The sequence below is a fragment of the Aedes aegypti genome, unplaced genomic scaffold (assembly GCF_002204515.2).
Source record: "Aedes aegypti strain LVP_AGWG unplaced genomic scaffold, AaegL5.0 Primary Assembly AGWG_AaegL5_hic_scaff_1188_PBJ_arrow, whole genome shotgun sequence".
In the NCBI taxonomy this organism is placed as follows: domain Eukaryota; kingdom Metazoa; phylum Arthropoda; class Insecta; order Diptera; family Culicidae; genus Aedes; species Aedes aegypti.
Genome location: NW_018734610.1, coordinates 14,380 through 35,353, shown reverse-complemented (window position 1 = coordinate 35,353; position 20,974 = coordinate 14,380). Strand labels below are relative to the sequence as shown.

The following is a 20,974-nucleotide window of genomic DNA, read 5'->3' as shown; positions in this document are numbered from 1 at the left end:
AGATGCTCACACCCGGAAAGCCAAGAAAATGCGAGATGCTCTGGAAGCAAAATCATACGACACGTTGGAAGCTTTTCTTAGCGATTGCAATTGCACTTATGATTGCTATCTGGACGTTATTCGTGTGTCGATCCGCCGTCCAACAGTCCTGTTTAAGAGATCAATGAGCGAGCTTTGGACAAATCCATTCAATCCGTGGATAGCTAACCATCTTGGCTCGAACATGGACTTACAATTCATCCTTGATGAGTATTCCTGCGCTGCATACGTGGTTGATACGTATAAAAAACCTAACCGGGAGTGAGTTGCTCCAGCGAGATCTCATCAAATTGCAGGAGGAGTTTCCTGACTCAGGACTTCACCCGCTCTCTTGAAAGCAAGGTCAGCATAAAAGATGCTGAATTCTTGTTGAATGTCAGCCCAAGAGCAGCATGGTACCTGTTACGTCAGGCCGACTGTATGAAGCAAGTCGTGCGACGCCAGTTTCATTCCAAACGATGTGGCCGCACGAGCGGACCAGGTCCAAGAAAACGGAATCAGCGAATGGACGAAGAAGGCATTACTGGAAGACTCGACTGATGTGTGGACGCCATGAATATCGTACAGAAAGTTACGAAGCTTCGTGACGATCTGGATGATGTATGCTAGCCGATTTTGCAGCCTTCTACACTATAACAACGCAACAGTAACTCGTACAAAGCTCGCGCAGTTCCTCGGGTGTTACAATGGTGCGGTATGACATGTCGAAGCTAGCGGACTACAAGCGTGAAATGGTGCTACTCTTTGTACCCTTTCGCAATGAGCTATGCGATATCTCGGACCAAAAACAAGTTCCTGCACCTCTACGATCAGCATGAGCAGACAATTCTTGCGAAGCGTAAAGAGTACGATTGCAACATGAACATGGAGCAAATCATCGAGGAATACATGCGAGTAAGCGATGGGGGAAACTCCAGATATGCAGGAGGCGGTAGCGACGGAAAAGCGCGATGAATTCAGCAGAGCCATCGTGATGCAACCCAACGATGACGAATACGCTTGCTGCCACGAACGCACTATCTGCTGTCATAAACAAGCGGACAACGGTTATGAGCAAGCAAGATTACTGCGCTTTGGTCCGCAAAACGAATGCTGAACAGAGAGCTCTAATACTGCAAGTCATCGACAACCTGCATTGTTTGATGACAGCAGAAAACCGCTTCAGCTGTTCTTCACTGGACCGGCAGGATGTGGGTAAAACGTTCACGCTCCATATCCTGATGGAGACGTACAATCGCTTTAGCCAGCAACACAATTCCCGTAATAACGCCTACGTCGCCTGCGCATCGACAGGAAAAGCAGCCGTAGCTATCGGAGGAACAACAGTTTCATTCTGCGTTCCACATAACATGGATCGGAGGCATCAATGGACAGCTTCGGTTTGAACTGTTGCAGTTGTATCGACAATCGTTTGCCAACATTAAACTGATTATCATCGATGAAGTCAGTATGATTGGTGCGAATATCTTCAACACGGTCCATACGCGTCTCCAAAACATTACCGGTGATCACGATCTTCCATTTGGCGGAAAAGACGTGATTATGTGTGGTGATTTCCGACAACTGCCACCAGTGAATGCGAGACCGCGTATAAATCAGCAAAACAATGCCATCGGTGGTGCAGCACTATGGCAAACGCTCGATTACTTCCCTTTGCGCCAAGTGATGCGACAAACAGATGTCGAATTTTCATCGATACTTACAAAGATCGGGAACGGCGAGCGATTAACTGATGATGAGACCAAACTTGTGGAAAGCAGGTTCGGACAGTCGAATGGTGCAAGGAGAATGTACGAACGCTATACGGCTGTACCATCGCAACTCCGCTGTTGATATGTACAACAACGATACATTGAACAACAGAGAAGGGTGTGATTGCATAGCCGAAGATGTAATCACCGGGTATCAGGAAACTGCTCAACTAACTAGTGCTCGAACCAAGTTGCCACCAAAATGAGTGTCGCTGAAACAGGCTGTCTTCCTTATCTCTTACGATTGTCATTGGAATGTCGTACATGATAACGACTAACGTAGAGGTAGGAGACGGCCTTGTGAACGGCGCCATTGGTGAACTAAATACATCGAGCACACTGAATGATGACCCGCAGCAACCACCATATCGCTTGTGGTTCAAATTTGAAAACAACACTGTCGGAGCTCAACTTCGGGTGAAATCCAGACCTGTAGTATTTTCAAAACCTGGAATACTGCAGCAAGATTGGACTCCCATCTACAAGCGATCAGTCAACGTCAAGCTAAGTAGCGCAATCAAATGCAAGCGGATACCAATTCCCTGTAGCCAGTGCATGTGCTTTGACGATCCACAAAATCTCAAGGAGGCACATTCCCCGAGATTGTTGGTCGACTATGACAAAACCCAGGAGAGCAACAGTTGGTTACGTCGCCATATCTCGTGTGAGCTCAATAGACGGCCTTTACCTTACGAAACACCTCCAACTGTTTCATATTCCATCATGGAAAAAGTAGCAACACCCTAAAATGAAGGAACTACGGGACGAGATAAACGGTTAGAAAAACCACAGGCTAATGACCCTCAGTGATGAAATGATCGCGTTTCTGGAAAATGCGGAAATAACTCGACCGTCTTGATGAGCCTCAACGTTCAAAGCCTCAATGCACATTCTGAAGACATATCCACTGATGGGTAATGACTCGAGCGGACATTTTGGCGCTAAGCGAAACGTGGATGGATAGCAATGTAACCACGCAGCTTGAAGGTACACTTAAAATACATAAAGTTCAATTTCCAATGTTAATAATTTCCAACCATTTCTAAACAGGTTACAGATGCATATCCAAATTCAAGAGGGAAAATGCGAGAGCAGGAGGTGTGGCAATATTTTGAAAAGGCCTCCGTCTCAGTGGCTTCAACACCGCACACAATTGAGAAATTGAGTGAGCAGCACGATCCCATTCTCAAAGAGGCTGAAAACTATGGGGACATTTGTGCCGCAGATATTGTAGTCGATGGGTGCAGTATGGTTTATTCTGCAGTATATCTCTGGCCCCAGCACAACGGTTAAATATGGCAAAGCCTTCATAGCCAGGCACCTGTATCACTACGTATCGCGAGATGTTCCAGTCATCGTTACAGGAGACTTTAATATTGATGTGTCAAAACAGGAGAACAGCGGGCTTCGTTGAGTTTCATGACACTGTTGGGGTTTAAACTTTCCTCCGATCCTAAGCTCCCAACCACACTGGGTGGCTCCTGTATAGACATGGTGTTCACTAGAAAAACTATAAGGGTGCATCCCCATGGGGTTGTACGAACTGGTGACGTAGGACCACGTAACAATTGAAAATATATTACATCCCAACGGCACAGCAGCAGCGTCCTCGGAAACATCCTCAAATTGGCAGTATTGTCAATAAATCGTATAAATCAATTATTGTATGCTGCTATGAGATGAATTAAGATATTATAGCAAGTATGTGGTAACACATTAGGGATATTACACAATTAACTCTTAGACACATTTGTTGGCTCTGGAAAGGGCCGATTGAATTGTTGAATTTGCCGTAACACGGACACATTTTGACGCGCGCACTTGTTGGCAATCCTCCTCGCCCGATGAGATTTTGCGTTGCGGATGACGATGTGCGCTTCAACAAGCGGCTTTGGTCGATTTTCTTCAGCCATCTCGTACAAACTTGCCGCCGCTTGCTGATCGGACACACTTTGACGGCGCCACTGGTTGCAATCCTCCTCGCCGATGAGATTTTCGCGTGCGCTCAACAAGCGGCTCTGGTCGATTTTCTTCAGCCATCTCGAACAAATTTGGGAATATTAACACAATAACTCTTTGAAACACATTGTTGGCCTTCTGAAAAGGGCCGATTGAACTGTTGAATTTGCGTAACACGGACACATTTTGACGGCGCACTTGTTGCAATCCTCCTCGCCCGATGAGATTTGCGTTGCGGATGACGATGTGCGCTTCAAACAAGCGGCTTTGGTCGATGTTCTTCAGCCATCTCGTAGCTTGCCTCTGGTAGCGAGGAGCTGAGCCGGTTTGGAGGAGCTCTTACCAGCTCGAAAGCCGAAAACAGAATGAAAACCGAATTCAGCGAAGGAGGGATGCTTTATACCCTTAGAATAGCAGGTGATGCTCCTCCTTTCAAATTCTTCGTTTTCTTATCTGGGAAATAGGCTGTATGAACCTGATGTCTGGGTAAGGGATGTACAAGATTAGCATTATGCTGTTATTGCATCCCGACGGCACTGCAGCAGCGTCCTCGGAAACATCCTCTAATTGCCGTAAAGTCAATTATTCGCAATAAATCAATTATTGTATGCTGCTATGAGATGAATTAAGGAAATTATAGCAAGTATGTGGGTAAACACATTCAGGGATTATTACACAATTAACTCTTTAAAACACATTTGTTGGCTCTGGAAAGGGCCGATTGAATTGTTGAATTTGCCGTAACACGGACACATTTTGACGGCGCACTTGTTTGCACCCTCCTCGCCCGATGAGATTTGCGGTGCGGATGATGATCATTCTCGAACAAATTAGGGAATATTACACAATCAACTCTTTGAAACACATTTGTTGGCTCTGAAAAGGGCCGATTGAACTGTTGAATTTGCGTAAACACGGACACATTTTGACGGCGCGCTTGTTGCAATCCTCCTCGCCCGATGAGATTTGCGTTGCGGATGACGATGTGCGCTTCAACAAGCGGCTTTGGTCGATGTTCTTCAGCCATCTCGTAGCTTGCCTCTGGTAGCGAGGAGCTGAGCCGGTTTGGAGTAGCTCTTGCCAGCTTGGAAGTCGAAACGGAATGAAACCGAATCCAACGAAGGGAGCATGCTATATACCCTTAGATTAGCAGATTATGCTCCTCCCCTTCGTGCTCTTCTCTTTCTAATCGACCAATCTGGGAAATGCATTTGTGCCAATAATGAGTTGGACTTAGAATTACTTGATAATTGCGAAAAATGATAATGCGTGAGAAATGGTCGAACATGAATGAAAGGGTTGACAATTACTAAATATTCAATAGATCGCTACTGATAATCAATAGTTTTCTTTAATATGAAGGTAAATTTCTGATCCATGGTGCCAAAATTATGAAAATTGTTCAATGGGAATTTTCTTTTCAAAAAGCATTCTAAACATGTCGCAATTTTGTTACATGTGATCATTTTCGTAATCGAAGTGTTCTCATAAAATATGGCAAATCAAAGACACTGTCGGAAATTCCACTCTAGTTTACAATCGTTATGAAATTTTGAGCACTCACCCCGACGGCACTGCAGCAGCGTCCACGAATAGTCTCAAATTGACGTGCCATCAATTATTCATAACAAATTAAATTTTGTACGAAGCTGCGAGATTGATTGAGGAATATAAGATGTAATAAGGTTGGAAATATTATTCCTTCAACTCTTTTCCACAAATGTTTATGGCCCTGACAAGGGCCGATGGCTTTCTTAGCCTCGATTCGGTTACAGATAAATAGCACTACGGGATGTTATCAGTTGATTGCCATGGTCAAACGGGGAATTTGCTTATACGACGAACCAGCTGAATGGTTCGTGACGTGGATGGCGCACAATAGCAACGGGTATTGGATCCCCGGGCACAAGTCGAAATCAGGAAAGGATGCTCACTCTTGAAAGCTTGAGCGATTTCACCAGTCCGACGCTCGATTAGCAGCATCTCCTCGGATCAGCAACTCTGGGGGCTTCTGGTTTCTGGTTCCTAACGGGCTTGCTTCTGGACCACCGATCACGAGTCGAAATCTGGGAGGCGCGGATAAATTTGCAGCGGCGATGACGATGGCTTGGACGCTTCTCTGAGCAGCAGTAGTTTGCCGCTCGGAGAAGCGCCCAAGCCATCGTCATCGCCGCCGCAAATCAATCTTGCGTCTTCCTCTTCTGACGACACAAATTGGACTGTGACGCGGGTGCAAAAGCAAAGCGAGAATGACTCGCCCGACCGTGTTCACAGTCCGACCGCAAGAAGAAGACTGAGGGAAGAAGCAGGGACCCATTTGCTTTTATAGTGGGAAGCGACACCGTCGAAAAGTGCTCGAACGTGATTGGTTGGATAAGAAAGAGGTCAACATTTATCAAATTTTCAATAGTTAAACAACAAAATTCACTTATCGGATATATTACTTACGATGCGTACATATATTTCTGATCGAATGATACTAAAATCGTAATAATGGTTCATAAACAACGTTCAAAATCTCCCCTAATTCGTTACATGTCTCATTCTCCGTACTTTTAAAGTGAAATTTTGAGCACTCACCCCGACGGCACTGCAGCAGCGTCCACGACTAGTCAATTATTCATAACAAATTAAATTTTGTATGAAGCTGCGAGATTGATTGAGAAATATAAGATCTAATAAGGTCGGAAATATTATTCCTTCAACTCTTTACCACAAATTTGATGGTCCTGACAAGGTCCGATTGCAGATGAATAGCACTGCGGGAAGTTATCACTTGATCGCCATGGTCAAACGGGAAATCCTCAACGCAAACAGCAACGGGTAGTGGATCCACGGGCACGTGTCGAAATCTGGAAACTCGAGCGCTTCCGACGCTCGATTAGCAGCAGCTCCTCGGATCAGCAATTCTGGGGCTTCTGGTATCTGGTTCCTATCGGGCTTGCTTCTTGACCGCCGATGCTGAATTAATCACGGGTCGAAATCTGGGAGCGCGGATAAATTTGCGGCGGCGACGACGATGGCTTGGACGCTTCTCCGAGCAGCAGTAGTTTGCCGCTCGGAGAAGCGCCCAAGCCATCGTCATCGCCGCCGCAAATCAATCTTGCGTCTTCCTCTTCCGACGACACAAATTGGACTGTGACGCGGGTGCAAAAGCAAAGCGAGAATGACTCGCTCGACCGTGTTCACAGTCCGACCGCAAAAAGAAGACTGGGGGAAGAAGCAGGGATCCATTTGCTTTTATAGTGGGAAGCGACACCGTCGAAAATTGCTCGAACGTGATTGGTTGGATAAGAAAGGGGTCAACATTTATCAAATTTTCAATAGTTAAACAACAAAATTCACTTATCGGATATAATACTAACGATGCGTAGATACATTTCTGATCGAATGATACTAAAATCGTAATAATTGGTTCATAAACAACTGAGTTATTAACGTTCAAAATCTCCCCTAATTTCGTTACATGTCTCATTTTCCGTACTTTTAAAGTGCACCCCAATATAGAAAACAAAGACGTAGTCCTACGTCAAAACCCCCGAACTGCCAACAAAGAGATACATCACCTATTTCTCATACCATCGCCCACTATTTAGCTTGCTCCCTGCCATAAGATAGTGATCTCCATCTTATCTAAGCTGTGATCGCTCATGCTAGTTCAACGATGTCAAGTTGTTCATTTGCTTTTAACCAAGATCCGACAGAGTTTGGATTCCGCACAAGGGATCTTCAACCCTTAAATAGCCGAGTATTCAAACTTGCCGATCATACGCTCCTTGCCTTCGTCACATCCGTTCCATCCAAGCAGTGTGGAAGAGGAAGTGAGATTTGGCAGATTACTGGTTCCGGTTCATTCTTCTGGTAATAAGATTCATTGATAGAGTTCACACAAAATGCCTAAAACATTGCTTCCATTTCTTCCAGAACCAACCGTGAAACCTTCGCCAATCGATGATATCCGTAATGGATTGTCTTCTTATTCTCGCAGTCGGGGCATCTCTGCCGGTTGAGGGCACCGGCCTTCCTCCGGTGGAGCTCTGCCTTGTTCTGACACCAACAAGCACTGATTACCTGCGTTGCGTTTGCGTGACGCATCCACAGATCCGACAGAGTTTGGATTCCGCACAAGGGATCTTCAACCCTTAAATAGCCGCGTATTCAAACTAGCCGATCATACGCTCCTTGCCTTCGTCACATCCGTTCCATCCAAGCAGTGTGGAAGAGGAAGTGAGATTTGGCAGATTACTGGTTCCGGTTCAATCTTCTGGTAATAAGATTCATTGATAGAGTTCACACAAAATGCCTAAAACATTTCTTCCATTTCTTCCAGAACCAACCGCGAAACCTTCGCCAATCGATGATATCCGTAATGGATTGTCTTCTTATTCTCGCAGGTCGGGGCATCTCTACCGGTTGAGGGCACCGGCCTTCCTCCGGTGGAGCTCTGCCTTGTTCTGACACCAACAACAAGCACTGATTACCTGCGTTGCGTTTGCGTGACGCATCCACAGATTCGACAGAGTTTGGATTCCGCACAAGGGATCTTCATCCCTTAAATAGCCGCGTATTCAAACTAGCCGATCATACGCTCCTTGTCTTCGTCACATCCGTTCCATCCAAGCAGTGTGGAAGAGGAAGTGAGATTTGGCAGATTACTGGTTCCGGTTCAATCTTCTGGTAATAAGATTCATTGATAGAGTTCACACAAAATGCCTAAAACATTTCTTCCATTTCTTCCAGAACCAATCGCGAAACCTTCGCCAATCGATGATATCCGTAATGGATTGTCTTCTTATTCTCGCAGTCGGGGCATCTCTGCCGATTGAGGGCACCGGCCTTCCTCCGGTGGAGCTCTGCCTTGTTCTGACACCAACAACAAGCACTGATTACCTGCGTTGCGTTTGCGTGACGCATCCACAGATCCGACAGGGTTTGGATTCCGCACAAGGGTTCTTCAACCCTTAAATAGCCGCGTATTCAAACTAGCCGATCATACGCTCCTTGCCTTCGTCACATCCGTTCCATCCAAGCAGTGTGGAAGAGGAAGTGAGATTTGGCAGATTACTGGTTCCGGTTCAATCTTCTGGTAATAAGATTCATTGATAGAGTTCGCACAAAATGCCTAAAACATTGCTTCCATTTCTTCCAGAACCAACCGCGAAACCTTCGCCAATCGATGATATCCGTAATGGATTGTCTTCTTATTCTCGCAGTCGGGGCATCTCTGCCGGTTGAGGGCACCGGCCTTCCTCCGGTGGAGCTCTGCCTTGTTCTGACACCAACAACAAGCACTGATTACCTGCGTTGCGTTTGCGTGACGCATCCACAGATCCGACAGAGTTTGGATTCCGCACAAGGGTTCTTCAACCCTTAAATAGCCGCGTATTCAAACTAGCCGATCATACGCTCCTTGCCTTCGTCACATCCGTTCCATCCAAGCAGTGTGGAAGAGGAAGTGAGATTTGGCAGATTACTGGTTCCGGTTCAATCTTCTGGTAATAAGATTCATTGATAGAGTTCACACAAAATGCCTAAAACATTTCTTCCATTTCTTCCAGAACCAACCGCGAAACCTTCGCCAATCGATGATATCCGTAATGGATTGTCTTCTTATTCTCGCAGTCGGGGCATCTCTGCCGGTTGAGGGCACCGGCCTTCCTCCGGTGGAGCTCTGCCTTGTTCTGACACCAACAAGCACTGATTACCTGCGTTGCGTTTGCGTGACGCATCCACAGATCCAACAGAGTTTGGATTCCGCACAAGGGTTCTTCAACCCTTAAATAGCCGCGTATTCAAACTAGCCGATCATACGCTCCTTGCCTTCGTCACATCCGTTCCATCCAAGCAGTGTGGAAGAAGAAGTGAGATTTGGCAGATTACTGGTTCCGGTTCAATCTTCTGGTAATAAGATTCATTGATAGAGTTCACACAAAATGCCTAAAACATTTCTTCCATTTCTTCCAGAACCAACCGCGAAACCTTCGCCAATCGATGATATCCGTAATGGATTGTCTTCTTATTCTCGCAGTCGGGCATCTCTGCCGGTTGAGGGCACCGGCCTTCCTCCGGTGGAGCTCTGCCTTGTTCTGACACCAACAACAAGCACTGATTACCTGCGTTGCGTTTGCGTGACGCATCCACAGATTCGACAGAGTTTGGATTCCGCACAAGGGATCTTCATCCCTTAAATAGCCGCGTATTCAAACTAGCCGATCATACGCTCCTTGTCTTCGTCACATCCGTTCCATCCAAGCAGTGTGGAAGAGGAAGTGAGATTTGGCAGATTACTGGTTCCGGTTCAATCTTCTGGTAATAAGATTCATTGATAGAGTTCACACAAAATGCCTAAAACATTTCTTCCATTTCTTCCAGAACCAATCGCGAAACCTTCGCCAATCGATGATATCCGTAATGGATTGTCTTCTTATTCTCGCAGTCGGGGCATCTCTGCCGATTGAGGGCACCGGCCTTCCTCCGGTGGAGCTCTGCCTTGTTCTGACACCAACAACAAGCACTGATTACCTGCGTTGCGTTTGCGTGACGCATCCACAGATCCGACAGGTTTGGATTCCGCACAAGGGTTCTTCAACCCTTAAATAGCCGCGTATTCAAACTAGCCGATCATACGCTCCTTGCCTTCGTCACATCCGTTCCATCCAAGCAGTGTGGAAGAGGAAGTGAGATTTGGCAGATTACTGGTTCCGGTTCAATCTTCTGGTAATAAGATTCATTGATAGAGTTCGCACAAAATGCCTAAAACATTGCTTCCATTTCTTCCAGAACCAACCGCGAAACCTTCGCCAATCGATGATATCCGTAATGGATTGTCTTCTTATTCTCGCAGTCGGGGCATCTCTGCCGGTTGAGGGCACCGGCCTTCCTCCGGTGGAGCTCTGCCTTGTTCTGACACCAACAACAAGCACTGATTACCTGCGTTGCGTTTGCGTGACGCATCCACAGATCCGACAGAGTTTGGATTCCGCACAAGGGTTCTTCAACCCTTAAATAGCCGCGTATTCAAACTAGCCGATCATACGCTCCTTGCCTTCGTCACATCCGTTCCATCCAAGCAGTGTGGAAGAGGAAGTGAGATTTGGCAGATTACTGGTTCCGGTTCAATCTTCTGGTAATAAGATTCATTGATAGAGTTCACACAAAATGCCTAAAACATTTCTTCCATTTCTTCCAGAACCAACCGCGAAACCTTCGCCAATCGATGATATCCGTAATGGATTGTCTTCTTATTCTCGCAGTCGGGCATCTCTGCCGGTTGAGGGCACCGGCCTTCCTCCGGTGGAGCTCTGCCTTGTTCTGACACCAACAAGCACTGATTACCTGCGTTGCGTTTGCGTGACGCATCCACAGATCCGACAGAGTTTGGATTCCGCACAAGGGTTCTTCAACCCTTAAATAGCCGCGTATTCAAACTAGCCGATCATACGCTCCTTGCCTTCGTCACATCCGTTCCATCCAAGCAGTGTGGAAGAAGAAGTGAGATTTGGCAGATTACTGGTTCCGGTTCAATCTTCTGGTAATAAGATTCATTGATAGAGTTCACACAAAATGCCTAAAACATTTCTTCCATTTCTTCCAGAACCAACCGCGAAACCTTCGCCAATCGATGATATCCCGTAATGGATTGTCTTCTTATTCTCGCAGTCGGGGCATCTCTGCCGGTTGAGGGCACCGGCCTTCCTCCGGTGGAGCTCTGCCTTGTTCTGACACCAACAACAAGCACTGATTACCTGCGTTGCGTTTGCGTGACGCATCCACAGATTCGACAGAGTTTGGATTCCGCACAAGGGATCTTCATCCCTTAAATAGCCGCGTATTCAAACTAGCCGATCATACGCTCCTTGTCTTCGTCACATCCGTTCCATCCAAGCAGTGTGGAAGAGGAAGTGAGATTTGGCAGATTACTGGTTCCGGTTCAATCTTCTGGTAATAAGATTCATTGATAGAGTTCACACAAAATGCCTAAAACATTTCTTCCATTTCTTCCAGAACCAATCGCGAAACCTTCGCCAATCGATGATATCCGTAATGGATTGTCTTCTTATTCTCGCAGTCGGGGCATCTCTGCCGGTTGAGGGCACCGGCCTTCCTCCGGTGGAGCTCTGCCTTGTTCTGACACCAACAACAAGCACTGATTACCTGCGTTGCGTTTGCGTGACGCATCCACAGATCCGACAGAGTTTGGATTCCGCACAAGGGTTCTTCAACCCTTAAATAGCCGCGTATTCAAACTAGCCGATCATACGCTCCTTGCCTTCGTCACATCCGTTCCATCCAAGCAGTGTGGAAGAGGAAGTGAGATTTGGCAGATTACTGGTTCCGGTTCAATCTTCTGGTAATAAGATTCATTGATAGAGTTCGCACAAAATGCCTAAAACATTGCTTCCATTTCTTCCAGAACCAACCGCGAAACCTTCGCCAATCGATGATATCCGTAATGGATTGTCTTCTTATTCTCGCAGTCGGGGCATCTCTGCCGGTTGAGGGCACCGGCCTTCCTCCGGTGGAGCTCTGCCTTGTTCTGACACCAACAACAAGCACTGATTACCTGCGTTGCGTTTGCGTGACGCATCCACAGATCCGACAGGGTTTGGATTCCGCACAAGGGTTCTTCAACCCTTAAATAGCCGCGTATTCAAACTAGCCGATCATACGCTCCTTGCCTTCGTCACATCCGTTCCATCCAAGCAGTGTGGAAGAGGAAGTGAGATTTGGCAGATTACTGGTTCCGGTTCAATCTTCTGGTAATAAGATTCATTGATAGAGTTCGCACAAAATGCCTAAAACATTGCTTCCATTTCTTCCAGAACCAACCGCGAAACCTTCGCCAATCGATGATATCCGTAATGGATTGTCTTCTTATTCTCGCAGTCGGGGCATCTCTGCCGGTTGAGGGCACCGGCCTTCCTCCGGTGGAGCTCTGCCTTGTTCTGACACCAACAACAAGCACTGATTACCTGCGTTGCGTTTGCGTGACGCATCCACAGATCCGACAGAGTTTGGATTCCGCACAAGGGTTCTTCAACCCTTAAATAGCCGCGTATTCAAACTAGCCGATCATACGCTCCTTGCCTTCGTCACATCCGTTCCATCCAAGCAGTGTAGAAGAGGAAGTGAGATTTGGCAGATTACTGGTTCCGGTTCAATCTTCTGGTAATAAGATTCATTGATAGAGTTCACACAAAATGCCTAAAACATTGCTTTCATTTCTTCCAGAACCAACCGCGAAACCTTCGCCAATCGATGATATCCGTAATGGATTGTCTTCTTATTCTCGCAGTCGGGGCATCTCTGCCGGTTGAGGGCACCGGCCTTCCTCCGGTGGAGCTCTGCCTTGTTCTGACACCAACAACAAGCACTGATTACCTGCGTTGCGTTTGCGTGACGCATCCACAGATCCGATAGAGTTTGGATTCCGCACAAGGGTTCTTCAACCCTTAAATAGCCGCGTATTCAAACTAGCCGATCATACGCTCCTTGCCTTCGTCACATCCGTTCCATCCAAGCAGTGTGGAAGAGGAAGTGAGATTTGGCAGATTACTGGTTCCGGTTCAATCTTCTGGTAATAAGATTCATTGATAGAGTTCACACAAAATGCCTAAAACATTTCTTCCATTTCTTCCAGAACCAACCGCGAAACCTTCGCCAACCGATGATATCCGTAATGGATTGTCTTCTTATTCTCGCAGTCGGGGCATCTCTGCCGGTTGAGGGCACCGGCCTTCCTCCGGTGGAGCTCTGCCTTGTTCTGACACCAACAAGCACTGATTACCTGCGTTGCGTTTGCGTGACGCATCCACAGATCCGACAGAGTTTGGATTTCGTCAGTCAGTGATCTGTCTGGCCCTCATCGACTCTGCCTTGTTGATCATCACTGATTATAGCCCACACGAAAATCGACCCTTGAACTTGTTTGGAATAATATTCCCTGTTGAATATCATAGTCGATGGATTAATTCTATCGGTGTTGCAGTTTTGACCTAAACAAACGGCCCTTTTCAGGGCCACCAATATGTTAAAGAGTTGACGAATAAATATATTCCCTAGCAAATAAATTATAAACCCAAAACTGCTGCACAATATCGTACCCTAAATGTTACAAATACGTAATTAGAAATTATAAATGTTGAGATAGCAAACAGTTAAAATATAACCGTATCTCATTGAGATTTTTACCGCAGAGAATATCTTAAATCACAAGTTCACGAGCTTCATATATGTTGGAGAACATTTTCAGTAATTTGTTTTGACATACCGAACTAAGAAAGAAAGGGAATATATAATTGGAAAGTTATTTATCAAAGAATGTAACACACCAGTGGTTAGTATGCAACTATTTTAATATTTGACTCAAAAGCTCCAAAACATCAAAGTGTCCGACATCCACTGTTTCCATTCTTAAATGGCTCCCCGCAGCAGCTTTATATTTTTGCATGCCAATAACACAAAACATCGTAGTCCTACGTCACCAGTTCGTACAACCCCATAGGGCTGTACCCTTATAGTTTTTAAGATTGATAAATGAACATAGAGATAAAAAATATTTCAACAAGAACAACAGGACGAATAAAAATTTATCACGATAAAAAGTGTTAATGTTCAGCTCTCAATGTGTACATGTACATGAAAAATAAGTAGCTCTAAATTTGACATAGCAATTATTTTAATAATTCAAGAGATGTAAATTTGTTGGCTAGCTGTCAGCAATATTCTAACTCGTAAACTTGAGTTAAATAAAATCGGTAAATTAAGCGCTAATACCCAGTAAAATTTTCTGAACTACTAGCTTTTAAAGTGAAGTTCAACGACTGAATCTCCGAATTTCAGAAAAATATTGATAAAATTTAATATGTTGAGTTTATTCATAACTTAGACAGCTAGTGGTTCTAATGATAACTCTTGGGTCAATTTTCTGTCACTCATTGGAAGCTTCAGCTTAAGACCCCCTTGAATAGAAGATTTTTGATTGTTAGTAGTAACCTTGGTAGCCACTGATACAATGCTAATTGATCATTGGGACCTTTTGTTCAAGTAAATAAGAGAGTATTCCGTAACTTGAAATCAGTGGCTGGGAAGTCGTGACCCACAGTTTGGGAAACTATGGTCTACCTATGGGGGCCCAGATAGCCGTAGCGGTAAACGCGCAGCTATTCAGCAAGACCAAGCTGAGGGTTGTGGGTTCGAATCCCACCGGTCGAGGATCTTTTCGGGTTGGAAATTTTCTCGACTTCCCAGGGCATAGAGTATCTTCGTACCTGCCACATGATATACGCATGCAAAAATGGTCATTGGCATAGTAAGCACAGTTAATAACTGTGGAAGTGCTCATAAGAACACTAAGCTGAGAAGCAGGCTCTGTCCCAGTGGGGACGTAACGCCAGAAAAGAAGGAAGGTCTACCTTCTTTGAGTATCCAAATGAGTTATCTAACACCACATTTTAGATATTGAACTTACTTTGTTTTGACTAAATCAGTACTGCCAGCTTAAAAAACATATGAAAAAATAGATAACACTGCATATCAGGTATCAGAAGGCCGGCTCCAAAGGCACGTTCCTCACCAGTTGGGAAATTTGTGCCATCGCCATATTTGAGCCTATTTCATCATCTACCCGATGGGAGAGGAAAGGGAAGGGAAAGATGGGAGGAAATAGGAGTGGAGTCCCTTGAAGAGGGAAGATCGCATAAGCGAAATGAGAGCATGTAGCTCCATACCACAATGGGTTCAAACAGCGCCCTAAAAAGGGCACTGTAAAACGCATGAGCGTAAAGAGAGCTTATAGCTCATCACCACAGCGGGGTTAAGAATAACAGAATGTCCTGAAGATTCAGGCTTCTGAATTCAGTTTCACTTAATAAGTGTTTACCAAGTAATTGGAATCGCATTTGCGAAAAAACTGGACAGTTACATATCAGGTGATACGAAGGTCCATAATCGGAGTCACAACTATCACACACAAATGAGTCAGCACGTTGAATATTTGCCATGTGATAGTTGAGTCGGCAGAGGCCTGTCAATGCTCTGACCAAGAGACTGCAATTCTGCCTTGACAGATTTATTTAATACTTCGCCACCCTTGGAGATGGCTCAGTAATGTACAATTTTGTTTGACGTCATGACTCCAATATTGCTTGTGCTGAGTTGCCGCCCAAGAGATTATCTTAAGCTTCACCCAGCACTTCGAAATTGAAATAGCCGGCTCAGGGCCAATGAAGTCATGCGATGCTCCATCGCGAGCTAGCTCAACAGCCAATTCATTTCCAGCGATGGAAGAATGGCCATATACCCATACAAGGTTTACAGAGTTGACTGAATTCAGTTCCTCAATTTGAGTTCGACATGCGATAACAAGCTTCGACCTTGAGTTGGCCGAAGCGAGAGCTTTTATAGCAGCCTGACTATCTGAACAGAAGTATATGACTTTACCCATTACGCGCTGTTGAAGTGCTGATTGCACTCCACACATAAGAGCAAATATTTCCGCCTGAAAAACGGTGCAGTTTCTACCAAGTGAGTAAAACTGATTCAGCCTTAGCTCACGAGAATATACTCCTGCACCAGCTCTACCTTCAAGAAGGGTGCCATCAGTGTAACATACTATATTGTTTGATATACTTCTTTCCAAATAGCCAGACGTCCACTCTTCCCGTGAAGGGAATTGTGTGGTAAATGTCCTGTAAGGAAAGTTACAAGCAATTGTGAGATCACTTGGATCAAGGACAATTTTGTCCCAATTCACCAAAAGTGGAAACAACGAAGTGTGTGTAGATCTACGATTCACTGGATTTTTCTCCAGTAGATCCAGTACCCATAAACGGTAAGAGCAAGAAAGTGCTTCTTGTTTAAGATATACACAGAAAAAAATATTTAATTTTAAATGTGATGTAAACTGAAGTCTAGTGTAAAAATAAATTAAATTCGTGTATTTTTACAGCATCATGTAAACTTAAATGAATATACATTCAATTTTCAATCAAAACTGGTTGAATATTACATGATCGTGTAAATTTAAAGTGAAATCGATTTAAGAATAATGGATTGGTCGTTGAAATTTAGGTTTATTTTGATGCTCCAAATATGTGCATCAAAATAAACTTAATTTTACAACATTTTTTTAGCTGTGTATGTGTAGTGGCGCAACGTCAAAAATGGCCTCAAGCACTGCTGTGGGAGTTGTAGAGAACGCATCAGACATCGCCATCAAGCACATCCTTTGGAGATGGCCCAATTTTGATTGGATTGTTCTCACTTCGCCCTTTTGCCACCACACAAGACATCCATATGCCAATATTGGTCGAACAACTGTTGTGTAAATCCATTTGATATATTTGGGTTTGAGGCCCCAAGTTTTACCAAAGGTTCGCCGGCATTGACCGAAGGCCATGCAAGCTTTTTGACGTAGGACTACGTCTTTGTTTTCTATATTGGGGTGCACTTTAAAAGTACGGAAAATGAGACATGTAACGAAATTAGGGGAGATTTTGAACGTTAATAACTCAGTTGTTTATGAACCAATTATTACGATTTTAGTATCATTTGATCAGAAATGTATCTACGCATCGTTAGTAATATATCCGATAAATGAATTTTGTTGTTAAACTATTGAAAATTTGATAAATGTTGACCCCTTTCTTATCCAACCAATCACGTTCGAGCACTTTTCGACGGTGTCGCTTCCCACTATAAAAGCAAACGGGTCCCTGCTTCTTCCCTCAGTCTTCTTTTTGCGGTCGGACTGTGAACACGGTCGGGCGAGTCATTCTCGCTTTGCTTTTGCACCCGCGTCACAGTCCAATTTGTGCCGTCGGAAGAGGAAGACGCAAGATTGATTTGCGGTGGCGATGACGATGGCTTGGGCGCTTCTCCGAGCGGCAAACTACTGCTGCTCGGAGAAGCGTCCAAGCCATCGTCGTCGCCGCCGCAAATTTATCCGCGCTCCCAGATTTCAACCCGTGATAAATTCAGCATCGGCGGTCAAGAAGCAAGCCCGTTAGGAAGAGCCAATTACTAGAAGCCCCCAGAGTTGCTGCTAATCGAGCGTCGGAATCGCTCGAGATTCCAAAAGTGAGCATCGTTTCCAGATTTCGACATGTGCCCGTGGATCCACTACCCGTTGCTGTGGCTGTTTGCGTTGAGGATTTCCCGTTTGACCGTGGCAATCAAGTGATAACTTCCCGCAGTGCTATTTATCTGCCATCGGACCTTGTCAGGACCATCAAATTTGTGGAAAAGAGTTGAAGGAATAATATTTCCGACCTTATTAGATCTTATATTTCTCAATCAATCTAGCAGCTTCATACAAAATTTAATTTGTTATGAATAATTAACTATTCGTGGACGCTGCTGCAGTGCCGTCGGGTGAGTGCTCAACATTTCACAACGAATTTAAACTAGAGTGGCACATCCAACAGTGTCTTTGATTTGCCATATTTTATGGGAGCACTTCGATTATGAAAATTACCACATGTAACAAAATTGCGACATGTTTAGAATGGTTTTGAACAGAAATTTTGATAGAACAATTTTCATCATTTTGGCACGCATTAATCAGAAATTCACCTTCATACTAAAGAAAACTATTGATTATCAATAGCTAACTATAGAATATTTAGTAAATGTCAACCCTTTCAACAATTCATGTTCGATCAATTTCTCACGCATTATCATTTTCCGCAATTTTCAAGTAATTCTTCGCCCAACACATTATTGGCACATACCCATTTTCCAGATTGGTCGATTAGAAAGAGAAGAGCACGAAAGGGAGGAGCATAATCTGCTAATCTAAGGGTATATAGCATGCTTCCTTTGTTGGATTCGGTTTCATTCCGTTTCGACTTCCGAGCTGGCAAGAGCTGCTGCGATCCTGCGCAGCGACGTCCGCACCTGCTAATTTGAAGCTAGCGATCCAGCGTCTGGTGATCGGTGGAAATCGCTCAAGATTTCAAGAGTGAGCATCGTTTCCAGATTTCGCCTTGTGCCCGGTGATCCACTACCCGTTGCTGTTGTGCGCCATCCACGGACCATGGCAATCAACTGATCAATCCCGCAGTGCTATTTATCTGTGACCGCATCGAGGCTAAGAATTTTATCGGCCCTTGTCAGGGCCATCAAATTTGTGGAAAAGAGTTGAAAGAATAATATTTCCGACCTTATTACATCTTATATTCCTCAATCAATCTCACAATTTCGCACAAAATTTAATTTGTCATGAATAATTGATGGCTCGACAATTTGAGACTATTCGTGGACGCTGCTGCAGTGCCGTCGGGGTGAGTGCTCAACATTTCACAACGAATTTAAACTAGAGTGGCACATCCAACAGTGTCTTTGATTTGCCATATTTTATGGGAGCACTTCGATTATAAAAATTACCACATGTAACAAAATTGCGACATGTTTAGAATGGTTTTGAACAGAAATTTTGATAGAACAATTTTCATCATTTTGGCACGCATTAATCAGAAATTCACCTTCATACTAAAGAAAACTATTGATTATCAATAGCTAACTATAGAATATTTAGTAAATGTCAACCCTTTCAACAATTCATGTTCGATCAATTTCTCACGCATTATCATTTTCCGCAATTTTCAAGTAATTCTTCGCCCAACACATTATTGGCACATACCCATTTTCCAGATTGGTCGATTAGAAAGAGAAGAGCACGAAAGGGAGGAGCATAATCTGCTAATCTAAGGGTATATAGCATGCTTCCTTTGTTGGATTCGGTTTCATTCCGTTTCGACTTCCGAGCTGGCAAGAGCTGCTGCGATCCTGCGCAGCGACGTCCGCACCTGCTAATTTGAAGCTAGCGATCCAGCGTCTGGTGATCGGTGGAAATCGCTCAAGATTTCAAGAGTGAGCATCGTTTCCAGATTTCGCCTTGTGCCCGGTGATCCACTACCCGTTGCTGTTGTGCGCCATCCACGGACCATGGCAATCAACTGATCATCCCGCAGTGCTATTTATCTGTGACCGCATCGAGGCTAAGAATTTTATCGGCCCTTGTCAGGGCCATCAAATTTGTGGAAAAGAGTTGAAAGAATAATATTTCCGACCTTATTACATCTTATATTCCTCAATCAATCTCACAATTTCGCACAAAATTTAATTTGTCATGAATAATTGATGGCTCGACAATTTGAGACTATTCGTGGACGCTGCTGCAGTGCCGTCGGGGTGAGTGCTCAACATTTCACAACGAATTTAAACTAGAGTGGCACATCCAACAGTGTCTTTGATTTGCCATATTTTATGGGAGCACTTCGATTATAAAAATTACCAACATGTAACAAAATTGCGACATGTTTAGAATGGTTTTGAACAGAAATTTTGATAGAACAATTTTCATCATTTTGGCACGCATTAATCAGAAATTCACCTTCATACTAAAGAAAACTATTGATTATCAATAGCTAACTATAGAATATTTAGTAAATGTCAACCCTTTCAACAATTCATGTTCGATCAATTTCTCACGCATTATCATTTTCCGCAATTTTCAAGTGATTCTTCGCCCAACACATTATTGGCACATACCCATTTTCCAGATTGGTCGATTAGAAAGAGAAGAGCACGAAAGGGAGGAGCATAATCTGCTAATCTAAGGGTATATAGCATGCTTCCTTTGTTGGATTCGGTTTCATTCCGTTTCGACTTCCGAGCTGGCAAGAGCTGCTGCGATCCTGCGCAGCGACGTCCGCACCTGCTAATTTGAAGCTAGCGATCCAGCGTCTGGTGATCGGTGGAAATCGCTCAAGATTTCAAGAGTGAGCATCGTTTCCAGATTTCGCCTTGTGCCCGGTGATCCACTACCCGTTGCTGTTGTGCGCCATCCACGGACCATGGCAATCAACTGATCAATCCCGCAGTGCTATTTATCTGTGACCGCATCGAGGCTAAGAAAGCCATCGGCCCTTGTCAGGGCCATCAAATTTGTGGAAAAGAGTTGAAAGAATAATATTTCCGACCTTATTACATCTTATATTCCTCAATCAATCTCACAGATTCGTACAAAATTTAATTTGTCATGAATAATTGATGGCACGACAATGTGAGATTATTCTTGGACGCTGCTGCTGTGCCGTCGGGGTGAGTGCTCAACATTTCACAAAGATTGTAAACTAGTGTGGCATTTCCAACAGTGGTCTTTGATTTGCCATATTTAATGGGAGCATTTCGATTATGAAAATTATCACATGTAACAAAAT

The 20,974-nt window shown here is 44.4% G+C and overlaps 3 long non-coding RNA genes across 3 annotated transcripts; all 3 read left to right on the top strand.

Moving 5' to 3' along the window:
• The first annotated feature begins 8,494 nt into the window (after positions 1 to 8,494).
• LOC110680316 lies at positions 8,495 to 9,783 on the top strand. The gene is made up of 4 exons (XR_002502830.1): positions 8,495 to 8,835; positions 8,899 to 9,244; positions 9,308 to 9,650; positions 9,714 to 9,783. It is a non-coding gene; the product is annotated as an uncharacterized LOC110680316 (long non-coding RNA).
• A 533-nt stretch (positions 9,784 to 10,316) lies between these two features.
• LOC110680315 lies at positions 10,317 to 11,008 on the top strand. Its single transcript, XR_002502829.1, has 3 exons — positions 10,317 to 10,466; positions 10,530 to 10,875; positions 10,939 to 11,008. It is a non-coding gene; the product is annotated as an uncharacterized LOC110680315 (long non-coding RNA).
• A 760-nt stretch (positions 11,009 to 11,768) lies between these two features.
• On the top strand, positions 11,769 to 13,895 carry LOC110680314. Its single transcript, XR_002502828.1, has 5 exons — positions 11,769 to 12,099; positions 12,163 to 12,508; positions 12,572 to 12,917; positions 12,981 to 13,326; positions 13,390 to 13,895. It is a non-coding gene; the product is annotated as an uncharacterized LOC110680314 (long non-coding RNA).
• Positions 13,896 to 20,974: the final 7,079 nt, after the last annotated feature.